We start from the raw sequence: 16,771 nt of genomic DNA, 5'->3' as shown, positions 1-16,771 counted from the left end.
AAAACCACAGCTAAATCAGTATGAGGTAGACACCATATATTGATGGACAGGGACCATCGAGCATTGAAGAGGGTGGTTGTAAAATCACATGAAATCAGAGGAAAAAGTCACTCATGGGATCCAAAGTGCTGCCAGCAGCCCAGCTAGCACAACGACTGTGCACACAGAGTTAAAAAGAATGGGACAGAATGGTCAAGTAGCTTCTCATAAGTCACACATTTCTGTAGTCAAGACAATGCTATGCGACACTTGGGTGCTACATGAGTGACGCCACTGGGTGGTGGATGACTGAAAATGACTGATATACCCTGTGGCAACACAATGAAAGACTTTTTGTTTACTGAATACCTGAAGAATGTTACCTGCCATCATATATAGTGTCAACAGTGGAGTACAGGGGTGCTCATGTTATGGTGTGGCGGTGTTTCTCATGGTTAGTTGTGTTCCCTTATTGTGCTTAATAAAACTATAAATGTGTAAGTAAGAGTGCCCATATGATAGTTTGTAAGGGGGCTAGACCTGAGTTTATGGAGTATTTTTAATATTTTGGAAGACGAATGGTGACTTGTAAGCAGTCATAAAGAAACATCCAGGTCTGACCCTGTTAAAAACCTCCATGACACGAACTTCTAAATCCTTTTCTTGAGAGACAAACACCTGACTACACTATATTTTTTTCTTTCTTTGATAGCTGCCCTCAGCGCCCCTCCACCCTGCCACAGGGCATGGGTGCCCTTGAGTGGAAGGATAATAACACATTTTAAAGCAGCATGTATAGCATACAGTAGAGGACAGTTTGGAGACAATGACTTATTGGCATGATTAGACACCCTCCCATAAAACAGTGCCTATGAGGCAATGGTTTGTGAACAATAACATTCCTGAAATGGACTTCCTTACTCAGAGTCCCAAATGGAACCCTATGGGACACCTTTGGGATAAGTTATAACATTGGCTGTGCTCCAAACCCCAAAAGTGCCCTGAGTATAGTTCAAGCCATCATAAAGGTGTCCAGATACTTTCGATCAGATAGTGTGCTTATCTTATAGACATTTGTTGCCCAGGGCCGCAGGTCAATTGCTTCATAAAGCCAGTGTAGCCACCTTCATCTAAACCAAAAACAGAGCAGCACCATCTTGGACACATACACACAGCAGTCAACTGCCACGACTCTCACCACGAAAACTGCTGATACGTGTGCTATCACCAAAAAGGTTCCCCATCAGCTGGAGCTGCTGTGACTGGTGGCATCATTCTCATTATGTCAGACAAGCCCTACGTCAGATATACAATAAGTCTTATGTCTCAAATTAAGTATGATGTAAGTTTGTTGTTGATGACTAATAATGTAGATTGTTCAGTGCATTCAAATGACATTCAGAAACCCTCACAAATTGCTGATTCTTGTTGCATGCAAATTGTTTATAATGTTTTGACTGAACCAGTAGAAAAGGGTGGAAAGGACCAAAACCTACAAAAACAAAGATCAATAGAGAAATACCAAAATAAAAATCAGCAGAATGTAATCATGATGCACATCAAGTGATTCCATTTGATCAGGGTATTACAAAACTGTAATCTGATTTTGTCTAGGCAAGGTATTATGAAAGTTATTAATATGTCTTTATTGGTGTTTTAATTAATTAACAGCAAGGAAAACATTATCTTTTAAATGAAACTGGCTGTCAGAATAAGGATATTTTGACCTTCTACTTTTACTGAAATATATCCATTGCTTCCAAAGACTTTTTCTTAATAAGTGTTAAAATTATGATGAACAGTTTTCCGACATCAGGCTTTGTAAGATTAGTTGACACAAGCCCTCCTCCACAAAACCTATTATGTAACTATATATAAAAAGTGGTTCTAACTTCCAATACAGGCCAGTGAAGCTGGCAGTTATTACTGAAAGACAAACCAAACATGAAAACTTGAAACTCACTTAGAAAGCTGATAAAACAATGTAAATAAGAATATTGATAGGGAAAGGGCCAATAATTTCAAGCAATTTTATGGTGAGGCTAAAAGTGTCTGTTATATTACATCAGAAACAACTTTTCATACTAAAAGCTTAGTTTATGACAGATGAATAAGTTTTCATCTGAAGTAATCAAACTGGAATAAACTGACCAGTCACAATTGATCTCACATTTATGAAAAGTGTGGTGAGCTGAATAGAATTATATCACAACGTGCTACTGATTTTCTGTTTGTTCCATCTCACACTGATTCATAGTGTTACCTCTAAATATATGAAGGATGTCACAAGCTTTTGAAGTTTATCAGTAGTCTTGCAATCTAACACTATCAACTTTTTTTCTCTTTGTGTCAGATCTTATCTTGCATTTATTCATTACAACAAATGGAAATTTTACGAATGCCCAGTAAAGATATGTTCCTGTAGACAACATGAATCAGCTGGATAGTGCTGCGGATCCTACTTGCTAAATTGTTTATGTATATTGAGTGTATTAACCCTATTACACTTCCTTGGCGAGCTCCTGATGTCACTTTCATTTCTGCCCAACATTCCCTGTCAAATAAAACATACTGGATTCTATTAACCATGAAGTCTTTGAGACATACAAACATCTGTGAAGATAGCAGTAATCAGACACAATATTACACAAAACTTGAGAGTAAAAACTTCTTACTATTTTAAAAAATTAACTTATGAAGATTTTTGACACATCCAGTGAGAAGTGTAACTGAAATTTAAAACAAAGAATGGAAACAACAGTTTGGAATATCAACATTGTAAAGGAAAGGATAGATTGCTACTCACTGCAGAGATGACACATTGATTTGCAGACAGGCACAATGAAAAGACTGTTACACTTTTAGCTTTTGGCAAATACCTTCTTCAGAAAAGGAAACACATACACACACACACACACACACACACACACACACACATTCATTTGGTCTGAGATGCTGTAGATGGCAGTCATGTGTGCATGAGATGTGCTTCCCTGTGTGAATGAATGTGTGTGTGTGTCCTCTTTTGAAGAAGGCTTTGGCTGAAAGCTAAATGAATAACAGTCTTTCTGTTGTGCCTGACTGCAACCCAACAAGTCATCTTTATGGTGAGTAGCAATTTATCCTTTTCCTTATACTGTTAAAATTTAAAATATGTTTTGTAAATCTGTCATCATTATGCGTGCATCATTATGTGTTCATTTTCTGTTGTCAACATTTTGATACCACATTTGAATGCAGACAGTGAGCAGTATTCAGGTCTACAGTATCAGTCATTGCAGCACACAGGATAATTATATTTTCACTAAAGCCAACAATGTGGATCAGTGTTGAACTCCTATAGTGAATGTAGGAATTCACCTTGTTAACTACATTTCTTATTTGCAAGGAATGTGAAAATAAAGAAAGATTCTGCACGAGCAGTTCTTCCTTAGCCATGCCAATATTTCTAGGGAAGCTTGTTTTTGTCCACGTCTATTATGATATTTGAGCAATAGGTAGATTTTAGTGATATTGGTCTATTTTGGTGTCCACTTTTTTATCCTTTTTTGGAAACAGATGTGACGTGTTCTTTTCCTGTCATACAAGACTTTTCAACAACTAACAAATGAACTAATTCTGTAGTGTATTCAATGAAAATCTCTTAGCAATTTTGTCAGGGCCTGACACATTGTTTGCTTTGAATAATCTTATAATTTGATTTTCAATATTAGGTGACATTTTGCAATCTCTCTCATCTTTGTCCATGTGCAGTATTCAAAAACTGGTATGAGATAGTATCCTTGTGTTGGAATACGATTTTGAGTCTGTTAATTGATTTTACATGTGGCCAGAATTCCTAGGATTTTTTGATAGGTCTTTCACCAGGGCTGACCTTGGGAATTATGTATGCCTCAAACAAAGCCGTTTTTTGGAGGTAATGGTTGCCATTAAATTTCATTTGCCAGTTGCCCTACATACTTTTTTTCAGAGCACAACAGAAGTCTGCATTATTGGATGTGGTAGAAACTTGTAGAGCATACAAGGAGAAATTAAAGTTGCTCTATGTAAATATAGACTGATATTTAATAACATGTTTTGTAAAATCAGAGCAGAAAAAAATATGTTCCTTCATTTCAATTTTGTGGTTCTTCGTTGTTCAATGAAGTGATTTTTGAATCAAGAACTGAGTTATATCAAACCTGTGTTCTAAATAGACTTGAATCACAAAGGCTTGTCTTTTGTGGAAATTGTTCATAGTATGCAAGGGTCCAGGTTCAAGTCCAGATCTGCCCACAATTTTAATCTGTCAGGAAGTTTCTCAGTGGTGCATGTTCCACTGTAGAATGAAAGATTCATTCTGGAAACTGTGATATTGTTTATTTTTCATTAATGTGTAAGTCAGACACTTTTATTTCAGTAGGTGTACAAGTGCAGGTACTGCTGATAAATGGTAATGCCTTTCAGGACAATAAATGATACATATGTCCTTTTGCTATACTTGTTGATTCCATTAACATTTTACAGTACGTCTGTTGCCTTCAGAAATTATAGCATGCATTTCTGTCAGCAGTTATAAATTCTTCTGAAAAGTCATATAAATATTACAGGAATATCTGAAATATTTAATTCTTTGTCCAGAAAGATACAGTTAACATTCTCACATTTGTTGTATCCCCTGTGAAGCATATTTTTCTCATTGTCCAGCCATATAAATAGACATAAAAACAGTCTATTTTAAACAACATCAGAGGGATCTTATAAGTAAACCTTTCAATTATATAATTAAAAATGTTTCCTCATCCATGGTGGCTAATAACATAGACAATAATGAACATTTTCATTTACAGAATGCAGATGGGTCTCCCTATTAGAATACATCCACTGAATACTGTAAAAAATGTTGTATGCTTTGTGATGTAGACCACATAGAGGAGGGGAAAAGCTATGACTGAGTATGAGCACATTTGTACTAAAAAGGAGTAACACATACAATGGACAAATATAATGCATACATTATTTGTTATAAATTTAAAGGAAAATGAATGTGTATGTTTTGAAGAATTGAAGAGGTAACAGCTGTAGTATCTCTCTCCATAAGTGGCACACTATGTTGCCCAAAAACTTGCAGGGGTGGAGTAGCTACTTGAATTACATTTTTAATTATAAATACTGAAGGAATGTTTTTTATGTAGTAATGTGATAAAGTTGGTAAATTTCTCTGGATGGAATCAACTGCACTTTCTATTTTCTGATTTGGACTAGTATTCGGCTTTATTATAGTACACAGTAAGTTCTACACACAGGCTAATTTACTTACATTCTCTCAGGCTGCATACAGTCACACATACCAATATATTTTATACATACATATATATACACGTATATATTCCACAACCTATAATGCAGGGGTCATTAAATTGTGAAAACCATACTGTTTGTATAAAAAGTATAGTGTATTACTTGTCTAACCTCCAGTAAATAATTTTGCATATAAAAATGCATTTACTGGTCTTAAACATAATTTTCTGAGTAACATTCTGTTTACAAGGTTGCAGAATTAATTATTCATTACATTCATATATATATATATATAAACAATACTCTCTTTTTACAAAACAGATTAAAGCCAGAAATACATGCCATTAGCAGTCACATCTCATTCTCATTTGCAAACAGGAGGGTATGGATAATCTATTCCATATGTTAAAAAAAAGTTTGTAAAAATGATTATCTTACAAAACATTCTAAAGGAGTATAACCTTTAACATTGGCTTTCCCACGTGAAGAAAACAACAGGAATCCTAAAATAAAATAAACTGTCTAAGAATCCTGGCATCTCGAGAGAATTTGCACTGTGAAGGAAAGTGTTCTCTCTGGCTTGATTTATGAGTTGAATAATCTTGTTCATAGTGTTTCCCAATGGGAAACTTTAATAATAAATGTTTATATGAAATGTACAGTGATTTCATGTTTCTGTCTGCTTGGTCATCATTTCTGTGGTTGCTGCACAAGTTGCTTCTCATGTCTTTCTCATTTATAAGCTGCATTTTATGGATCACCAATAAAAAAGAAAAAAATATGCAAGTAATTCACTGTGAGATTGTTCCTGACTGACAAGATCTGCAATTATTTAATACACTAACAGTTTTAATAGTTAAAGGTGGAACATCAGGAGATCAAAACTACATCATCATGGCAGCTGATAAATGCAAATGGTGCATATGACCTCTTCAAAACTAGAAGAAACTGAGAAAAAAATGTGGTGCATCCAAAAGCATTTTCTGAGAAATGGAAGAACTCATTACATCAAACATTGTGCTATTTAGCTGCAGTGAAAACTTCCCACCACTTCTTTAATGACTAAAATTTATATATATTTCCAGCAGTTATTTTGTCTATTTAGTCATTTATAGAATGCAGATCTTCTTCTGCCAGAATTTGCTAAACAGATACAGATGTAATTTCGCAGACCCCATTGGTGCTTTATTATATCACCCAGTGGTGTTTTTATAAATTGGGAAGCAGTACACAATATTGTCAGTTGTTGTAGCAAAATAGCTCTGCTTGGTTAAAATTATATTCATCAAAACTGTTTGTTTCTGAGGAAGGGAAGGCATATACATATATATGCATGGCACTTTTTAACTTTTATTCCAGTAAAAATCACTGGATAAGCCACAATGAAGGTGAATAGATTAGTGAACCTCAAAAGATACTATTTATTTGCATATAGCAATCTCTTACAGTCCTATTGTCACTGATGTGTATACAAAACGAACCTCTTTGGCTACACCCTATTAGGCTATGCCCTATCTGATAAAATTCTGGTGCCTATTCATATGATACAATGCTCTTCATCTCCAGAATCATGATATGAAACACCAACATTACAACTTTTTAATGGTATATTATGAAAACTTTATTGTGGGTAGTATTATTTTAACAGCTTACATCTTAAAGAATGAATGCAGCTTTTGGCTTAGAGTAATGGTGGTAGCCTGTTGACACAGCAACTGTCAGTTACTTAACCTCACCATACAGAATCACTGCTGTAATATAATTTCTAACCACAATACTTGAATGAACAGTGAGGCATGTTATGGAAATACAGAGAACTGCAGATAGGAATTAAGTTAACCTCCAAAACTTCTGTAGTATTATATAGGATATATGCACACAGACCTTTTTTTTAAGAAAATGAACAATGTATGGGGACAATAGTGATTATAGCTTGAAGGAGATTTCCTTGCAAGAATGTTCTTTTTTAAAGCACATTTCTATTGAACAGAGTTGTGTAACACAAATAAGGTAGGATTATGGAGGAATTTGTTTGACATTTAACACTTTTTTGTGAATCCATACAGTAACATATTTCTCACAAGTGTGGAGTTTGGCAGTCTGAAACAGAATAACATACTGATTAGCAAATCATATATTTAACAAGAAAAATAATTCATAATACTTTGTACCTACTTATGGTGTATATGAGGAACTAAGAAATTTTGACTGTTCTTATTATATTTTTAAACCAATATTTTGACAAAACTGCAAATTCTACATACTTTTGGCAAATCAAAGTTCACAAATTATTATTAAAATACATCCTGTGTTTCAGTAATATGTTTGCAACAAATTTTGTATTTAAGTACCCTGTATTTGCTACATGATCATTTTTATTTTGTTTCCTGTTGTGTCTCTCATTACACTTTAAGTTCCTATTTGTTTTTCCCTTCTTTGCACCAAACACAAGTTCATTAGAAAGGAATTCTGTTCTAAAAGTTATCAAATTTTGTTTAACTTGAACAATTGTTCTCATATGCTCTGTTTCAGATAGAGGAAATATCCCAGCCCCTTCTCTGTCTCAAATAGTGTTAGCACTTATTTTTGTTTTTCTTTTGGAATGAGGTATACTCATATTCAAATGTGGATACAAAGAACATACTGTAATTCATAACTTTTAGCCCATAACTGGTATTATTATTATTATTATTATTACTGAGTTAGGAATTTCCAATCATTAGTGATAAAAGAATCTACATGAGTTTCAACTTGCCTTCCTGTTATTGATAATTTCATCTATCATTACAATCAGCAGTTCATCTTGTAACTTATGCTGTTGAAGTGTTTGACTTGTTATAGTAGACCAAAATAAATTGTGGTGATGTCATACAAAGCCTAAAGACCTTACATACACTGTCAGAGGAAAAAAAAAATGGTACCAAGATTGTGCCTCCATGCAACAGTTAACATTTAGAAAGTACTGGTTAACAAATACTGTAATACTGAGTCAACGTATGAAAATGTTGACTGGCAACACTACTGAATTAGAAGAAACTGGAGTGGTGGATATTGAATATCAGATTTTAGATAGAGAATGGTCAGTGCCGAACTAAGGTCCAAGCTACACAAGCGGCCACTTGGAATGCCATGCTGAGAAGGGCACCAGAGTCAAAATCATTACAAACTGGACAAAGCTCCAGGGTCTGATGGAACCCGTAACAGATTCTGTACTGAAGTTGTGACTGGGTTAGCCCCTCTTCTAACTATAATCTATTGTAGACCCCCACAAACAGAAAACTGTAGCCAGTAGTTGGAAGAAAGCACAGGACTCATCTGTATGCCCACAAATTCCACAGATCTACTGTCCAATATCCTTGAGATTGATTTGTTGTGGGAACTTAGAACATATTCTAAGGTCAAACATAATGAGATATCTTGAACTGAATGATCTCCTCCTAGTATGGATTCCAGAAACATTGGTCATGTGAAAACTAACTCATATTTTTCTCACAAAATATACTAAAAGCTTTGGCTCAAGGTAGTCCAGTAGATGCAGTATTTTTTGATTTCTGAAAAGTAACTGACTCTGTACCACACCTACACTTATTGTCCAAAGTTCAATGATACGGGGTCAAGTGAAATTTGTGACTGGACTGAGAATGTTTTGGTAGGGAGGACACAGCATGTTGCCTTAGATGGTGGGTCATCACCAGATGTAGAAGTAACCTCATGTGTGCCCCAAGGAAGTGTGTTGAGACCCTTACTGTTCATGTTGTATATTAACTACCTAGCAGACAATATTAACAGTAATCTCAAACTTTTTGCAGAGGATGCAGTTATTTATAATGAAGCACTGTGTAAAAGAAGCTGCATAAATATTCAGTCAGATCTTGGTAAGTTTTCAAAGTGGTGCAAAGATTGGCAACTTGCTTTAAATGCTCAGAAATATAAAACTGAGGCTAGAAATCAAGATATTATTATACTCCCAGAAAAAAGGATGAGGTATGGAACGAATAGGATCATATACACATTTCTATAGTGGTGTCCCAAAAAATCAAAGAGCAAAACGGGGGATATCGATATTGATGAAAAACAAATTCAAAAGAATGGTCACAAACTGGGAACCTATTGATGAGAATCTGATTAAAATTAATATTGATATTCATGGATACAAAATTACTATTATAGGAGTATATGGAATAAGCGAAGATGAACCAATTTGTAAAAAGGATGATTTCTATAATAATTTAAATGGAATCATAGAGGATATCGGGAAAACCAGGGAGATTAGTATTGCAGGGGATTTTAACAGTAGAACTGGAAGTAAAATTGGAAATAAAATTATAGGACCATTTGGAGGAAATGTTATATAAATGATAATGGTAATAGACTTATTGGTATCTGTGAACAAAATTCATTGAAAATATTAAATGGCTTTTATCAACATAAAGAAATACATAAATACACATGGCATAAAGATACATTGAATCAAAAATCAATAATAGACTATATTATAATTAAACAGCAAACGAGGATAAAAATACATGACATAAGAGTATATAGAGGGGTAACTCTTAGCGATCATTATTTGGTAAATTCCAAATTTTTATTCCCTTTCAGAGGGAAAAGCACTGAAGAAAATCGAAACTGTCCTATAGAAAATATACAAACAGAAATCAAAATTCCTAAATATAATCTGAATAGTTTGGAGAATGAAAGCACAATATTTTTATATCAAAAGAGATTAGATGAAAAACTGGTAGAAACAGAGTTTAATAATACAGAAGATCAATATCATTATATTGTAAATAAACTACATGAAGCCGCCAAGGAAGCTTTAGGAGAAACAGAAGAAACACGTACAAACCATCCATTATACTACTGGAATGAAGAAATTAAAAAGGAAGTGAAATTAAAGAAAGAAAAATATTTAAAATGGTTAAATACCAGAAACCTTCAAGATAAAATAGAGCTTAATCCACAACAAGCAAAAATCCGGAAAAAGGTCGCAGAAGCAAAAAACAAAGTTTGGGAACAGTCATGTCAAAAAATTGAATCCTATATTGGTGGTAAAAGAAACACAGAAGCATGGAAAACTATAAAAAATTTAAGAAGAAATTCCAAAGAAACAACACATATTAAATATATTACTCATGACTCTTGGGAAAAATATTTTAAAAGTTTATTAACAGAAAACAGGGAAGAATACTTGGGAAACCCTGAATATAATGAAATGATAGATCTACAAGCAGAGAATTACATCCGTTTGGAAATAGAGACAGTAAAAACTGCAATAAAATCTTTAAAGAATGGAAGGGCTACAGGCATTGGAGGTGTTCCTGCAGAATTATTAAAATTAGGAACAAAGAAATTAATGGAATTGTTAAGAAACCTTTTCGAAAGATGTTTAAATGGGGAAGATGTCCCAAATGAATTGAAAGTAGGATATATTTCAGTGATACATAAAAAAGGAGCGAAAGATGAGTGTAAAGATTATAGGGGAATAACAGTGACCAATACCTGCAGTAGATTATATGGAAGAATTATTAAATATTTGTTAGAACAAGAATACAAAGAAAAGGAGGCTGAAGAACAAGCAGGTTTTAGAGCTGGAAGATCAACAATTGATCATATCTTTTGCCTACAACAAATTATTGAAAAAAAAAATGGTTCGGGCACAACCTATACATTTAGTATTCATAGATATAGGAAAAGCCTATGATAGTGTGCATTTATCCAGTTTATGGAAAGCTTTAATATCAATAGGAATAAATCCAAGAATAATTAAAGCAATTCAAAATTTATATAAAAATTCTATTTCGAAAATAAAAATTGGTAAATATCTATCACATGGATTCCAAGTCACAAAAGGATTACGTCAAGGATGTAGCATCTCACCTACATTGTATAAAATATATACAGATGTAACTTTACAGAATTGGAAGAAAAAATGTCACGCTATGGGAATACCAATAAATGATAGAACAATATACTCGTTACAATTTGCAGATGACCAACTGATTATAGCCCAAGACTATGAGGACATAGAGTATATGACCAGAAAATTGATTCAAGAATATAAAAAATCAGGTCTAAATGTAAACATGAATAAAACAAAGTACATGGTAATTGGTGGAGTGAATGGAGACTTAATATTAGAAGAAGGGATGGGAACAATAACAGCTACTGAGGAATATAAATATTTAGGTGTGAAAATTACAAATGATGGGAAACAGGACAAAGAAATTAGATCAAGAATAAATTCTGGAAAGACGACAATCTCTTTATTAAATGGAATTCTGTGGGACAAACACATAACAACTGATAACAAAATAAGGATTTTTAAAACAATAGTTAGGAGCATTATTACATATGGTTCAGAAGTGTGGACAACAAAATGGCAACTGAAATCAAAATTATTAGCCACAGAAATGGATTTCTGGAGACGTTCAGCAAGAATATCAAGACGAGAAAGAATAAGAAATGAAGTAATCAGAGACAAGATGAAATGTAAAAATTCAATTATTGATTTCATCGAGCACAAACAACTTAAATGGTATGGACACATCAGACGAATGGAACAGGAAAGGCTACCAAAATGCATAATCGACTGGGTACCAATTGGAAGAAGAAAAAGGGGACGACCACCTGATACATGGAAACAGGGAGTTCAGTCAGCAATGAGGAAGAACAATATTCCTGAAGATTTATGGACAAATAGAGAAGAGTGGAGAACAATAATTAGTGACTTACTGTAATCTAGAATAAGTGCTGGAAAAATGTACTCAAATTGTAAATCCAGAATAATAATAATAAATATAAAACTGTGCACATCACAAAACAAAAAAAACATAGTATCGTTTGACTATAATATTGATGACAGCTGGAATTGGCCAACTCATACAAATACCTGGGTGTAACATTTTGTAGGGATATGAAATGGAATGAGCACATAGGCTCAACTGCGGGTAAACCAGGTGGCAGACCTCAGTTTATTGATAGAATCCTGGGAAATTCAGTCTACAAAGGAAATTCTTTAAAAAAATCATTCATGTGACCCATACTAGAATATTACTTAAGTGTGTGGGACCAAATAGAACAAACAGGGGATAATAAATATATACGGGAAGGGCAACGTGAATCGTCAAAGATTTTTTTGAGCCATGGGAGTGTCACAGAGATGCTGAAGAAACTGAATTGGCAGACTCTTGAAGAGAGGTGTAAAAGTCTACTAACAAAGTTCCGAGAACCAGACTTAAATGACTCTAGGAATATACTACAGCTCCCTACATATCACTCATATATGGATCATGAGATTAGAATAATTACAGAACACACAGAGGCACTCACTCATTCTTCCCACACTCCGTATGTGAATGGAACGGAAAGAAACCCTACTAGCTGGTACAATGGGATGTACCTTCTGCCATAAACATCGTAGTGCTTTGCAGAGTATGGCTGTAGATGTAAAGATGATCCTAGTGCAGAATTTGTATACAGGGTGTATCAATAGAGCACACAAATGTCAGCGATATAAAATGAAGTATCCTAAGGAAGAATCAAACAAATGTATGACAGAAATTTCAATTAGTTTGTGGTATGAAAAGTTATCATATCAAAGTGTGGAATATGTCAAAGACATACTAAACAGAATTGGCATGACCATATTTACGACTAGAAGAGTTAATTATGTGGTGGCTGTATCTATGGCAAATAACATCGCAAATCTAACTGAACAAACACAAGGATAGCTGAGAATACACTCAATATAATTAATGTTGAGTTGTGTGAAATGAATATCTTGTCATTAGGGGAACAAGAGATATTTAATTGTTCGAAGATTATTTTCCACATTTCAAATATATTTACTTTCTGAAGATTAAAGACAAAGCTGTTTAAAAATTAGAAACTTCCATGAAAATAGTTGAAAATAAATATGGGAAGAAACTGGAGACTTCAAAGTCAGGTGATGGTACCAAAATCATGAATACCCATCCTAAAATACAAGATGAACTTAAGAGTTTTCCACATGAAGATGAACATACATACATTTCAACAAAGCAGAACAACTGAAGGAGACTCCACACAGTTTTCAAGTCAGCATGATCAACAACATATGCAGGAAACATGAATAAAAATCTGTGGGTCAAAATAACAAGTTTGCTATCTTCACACTAAACCAAACTGATGTGTGTTCAGTAAAAGGAAAAAGTCACACTGTAATATCACCTGGACATAAAATGGAACTTTCAAAATTGAGAAGTTCTGGGGGTGAATGCATTATTCTAATTGAAGATCGCTAATGAAGAAAGGCCAGAAAGAAATCAAAGAAAAGAATCTTTGTCTTATATTATTTGGATTTCCCCTCTTACAGAGTCTACCTACTTCATGAAAAAGACATTTTGGCCTCTGATAACGACATTTTTTGAGTAAAAAAAAAAAATCAGTAATAAAGAAGAACTACTGAAGTTAAGATTTTTGCAAGGAAAAGATGAAGGAAACCAGAAGTCTAATGATTCACTTCATGATGTCTCAAAAGACAGTAGCATAGATCAGATAACTTAGATAGAGTCTCACCACTCAAACTCTATCTTTGAAACCGTGGGATACCTAACAGATTTGCAGGCTACGACATGAATCTTGTACAACATAGTAATAACACAAACTTTGTATGATAGAAAAAGCTGAAGACATTCTGTTTCAGTTATCCTGAAAGTAAAAAAAAACTAACATAAAGTATACTCTGATAAATACAAAACTGAAAACTTGGAGTACTGAAGAACTTCCACAGAATGTAAAACTTTTAAGCTGTTGTTGAGTTCTGCATTGAAAGCAAGATGGATGCTTTAAAGCTGGATTAGTTGCAAGAGGTTCCGAGCAGGAGGAAGGAATATGCTATTCATAAATTTTTACTTCCGTGGTGCACTGCAAATTGATTAGACTGCTTCTTCTTAATCTTACAGCTACGAAAATAAAGAACATAATATTTTATGTTAAGACAGCATTCTTATAAAGTAATCTGCAGGAAGAGTTTACATGAATCAAGCTGAAAGATGCAATGATGGTATAAATAGATTTTGTAAATTGCAGAAAATTTTATATCACCAGAAAAAAACTTCAGAGATTTAGAACACGAGATTTTCAAATTTTCTTATAACATTTGAATATGTAAATCCGGGTGACAATCACTGTATCTATTACAATGGATACAAAGCATCATTATAACATTGTTTGGTGAGGATGAACTAATTATTGGAAAAAAGACAGACAGCATTAGGGAAGTTGTGAAAAAGTGGTGCCAAAAGTTTGAAATAACATTTGACTGTATGTTTTGGAGTCAAATATCCTATTTTGAAATGAAAATTAAAGTAATTTCACAGAGAATTTTTTAAATCAAACTATATTTATAGAGAATGTCCTGGGATGTTTTCACCTTAATAACTTCAATCCAGTAGTTATACCTATGGAACATGGAATTGTGACAGAAAATAAAATTTTGTGAATGATGAGGCACTGGACGCAAAAGAATACTGCTAATAAGCTATCAGCAGTCTATTGTACCTTGCAATAATATTTCACCAGGAGATCAGATTTACTATTACTTGCTTAAACAGAGTTTGTAATAAACCAATGGTGAGTCACTGGAAAACAGTGTGACACATTTTTCAGAAACTCTCATGTCTGCTGTATTCTTTAGATTAGATTAGATTTACTTTCATTCCAATTGATCCATAGTGAGGAGGTCCTCCAGGATGTGGAACATGTCAGAAAAACAACAATACATGACAAATATTTACAACTAAAACAAATAAGCTAATGTACCATTCCACAGGTCCCAAGTGAAATGATAGTCATTTTTTAATAAACACTATATGAAAGTCATTTTACAAATACTAATGCACTGAATTTAAAATAAAAAAAGTTTTTTATTCATTTATAAGGTAATAAACATATAATACAACTACTATAATATACTCCTGGAAATTGAAATAAGAACACCGTGAATTCATTGTCCCAGGAAGGGGAAACTTTATTGACACATTCCTGGGGTCAGATACATCACATGATCACACTGACAGAACCACAGGCACATAGACACAGGCAACAGAGCATGCACAATGTCGGCACTAGTACAGTGTATATCCACCTTTCGCAGCAATGCAGGCTGCTATTCTCCCATGGAGACGATCGTAGAGATGCTGGATGTAGTCCTGTGGAACGGCTTGCCATGCCATTTCCACCTGGCGCCTCAGTTGGACCAGCGTTCGTGCTGGACGTGCAGACCGCGTGAGACGACGCTTCATCCAGTCCCAAACATGCTCAATGGGGGACAGATCCGGAGATCTTGCTGGCCAGGGTAGTTGACTTACACCTTCTAGAGCACATTGGGTGGCACGGGATACATGCGGACGTGCATTGTCCTGTTGGAACAGCAAGTTCCCCTGCCGGTCTAGGAATGGTAGAACGATGGGTTCAATGATGGTTTGGATGTACCGTGCACTATTCAGTGTCCCCTCGACGATCACCAGTGGTGTACAGCCAGTGTAGGAGATCGCTCCCCACACCATGATGCCGGGTGTTGGCCCTGTGTGCCTCGGTCGTATGCAGTCCTGATTGTGGCGCTCACCTGCACGGCACCAAACACGCATACGACCATCATTGGCACCAAGGCAGAAGCGACTCTCATCGCTGAAGACGACACGTCTCCATTCGTCCCTCCATTCCACGCCTGTCGCGACACCACTGGAGGCGGGCTGCACGATGTTGGGGCGTGAGTGGAAGACGGCCTAACGGTGTGTGGGACCGTAGCCCAGCTTCATGGAGACGGTTGCGAATGGTCCTCGCCGATACCCCAGGAGCAACAGTGTCCCTAATTTGCTGGGAAGTGGCGGTGCGGTCCCCTACGGCACTGCGTAGGATCCTACGGTGTTGACGTGGATCCGTACGTCGCTGCGGTCCGGTCCCAGATCGACGGGCACGTGCACCTTCCGCCGACCACTGGCGACAACATCGATGTACTGTGGAGACCTCACGCCCCACGTGTTGAGCAATTTGGCGGTACGTTCACCCGGCCTCCCGCATGTCCACTATACGCCCTCGCTCAAAGTCCATCAACTGCACATATGGTTCACGTCCACGCTGTCGCGGCATGCTACCAGTGTTAAAGACTGCGATGGAGCTCCGTATGCCACGGCAAACTGGCTGACACTGACGGCGGCGGTGCACAAATGCTGCGCAGCTAGCGCCATTCGACGGCCAACACCGCGGTTCCTGGTGTGTCCGCTGTGCCGTGCGTGTGATCATTGCTTGTACAGCCCTCTCGCAGTGTCCGGAGCAAGTATGGTGGGTCTGACACACCGGTGTCAATGTGTTCTTTTTTCCATTTCCAGGAGTGTACTTATTTACAATGAACACATTACTGCACTGAAATGGTGCAGAAGTTATATAAATATATATAATAGAAGGAAACATTCCTTGTGGGAAAAATATATCTAAAAAGAAAGATGATGAGACTTACCGATCAAAAGCG

At 35.6% G+C, this 16,771-nt stretch overlaps 1 protein-coding gene across 1 annotated transcript in view; it reads right to left on the bottom strand.

Moving 5' to 3' along the window:
* Positions 1–4,359: 4,359 nt before the first annotated feature.
* The window catches only part of LOC124742163 (synaptotagmin 1-like), a 49,625-nt gene continuing 37,213 nt past the window's right edge, over positions 4,360–16,771 (bottom strand). The window contains exon 4 of the mRNA XM_047248754.1: positions 4,360–7,359. The gene's annotated coding sequence lies outside the window, so the exon portion shown is untranslated. The remainder of the gene's footprint in view (positions 7,360–16,771) is intronic.

This window comes from Schistocerca piceifrons, unplaced genomic scaffold (assembly GCF_021461385.2).
Source record: "Schistocerca piceifrons isolate TAMUIC-IGC-003096 unplaced genomic scaffold, iqSchPice1.1 HiC_scaffold_2166, whole genome shotgun sequence".
Classification (NCBI taxonomy): Eukaryota; Metazoa; Arthropoda; class Insecta; order Orthoptera; family Acrididae; genus Schistocerca; species Schistocerca piceifrons.
The sequence above is the reverse complement of the archived record's forward strand: the minus strand, read 5'-3'. Positions and strand labels throughout refer to the sequence as shown.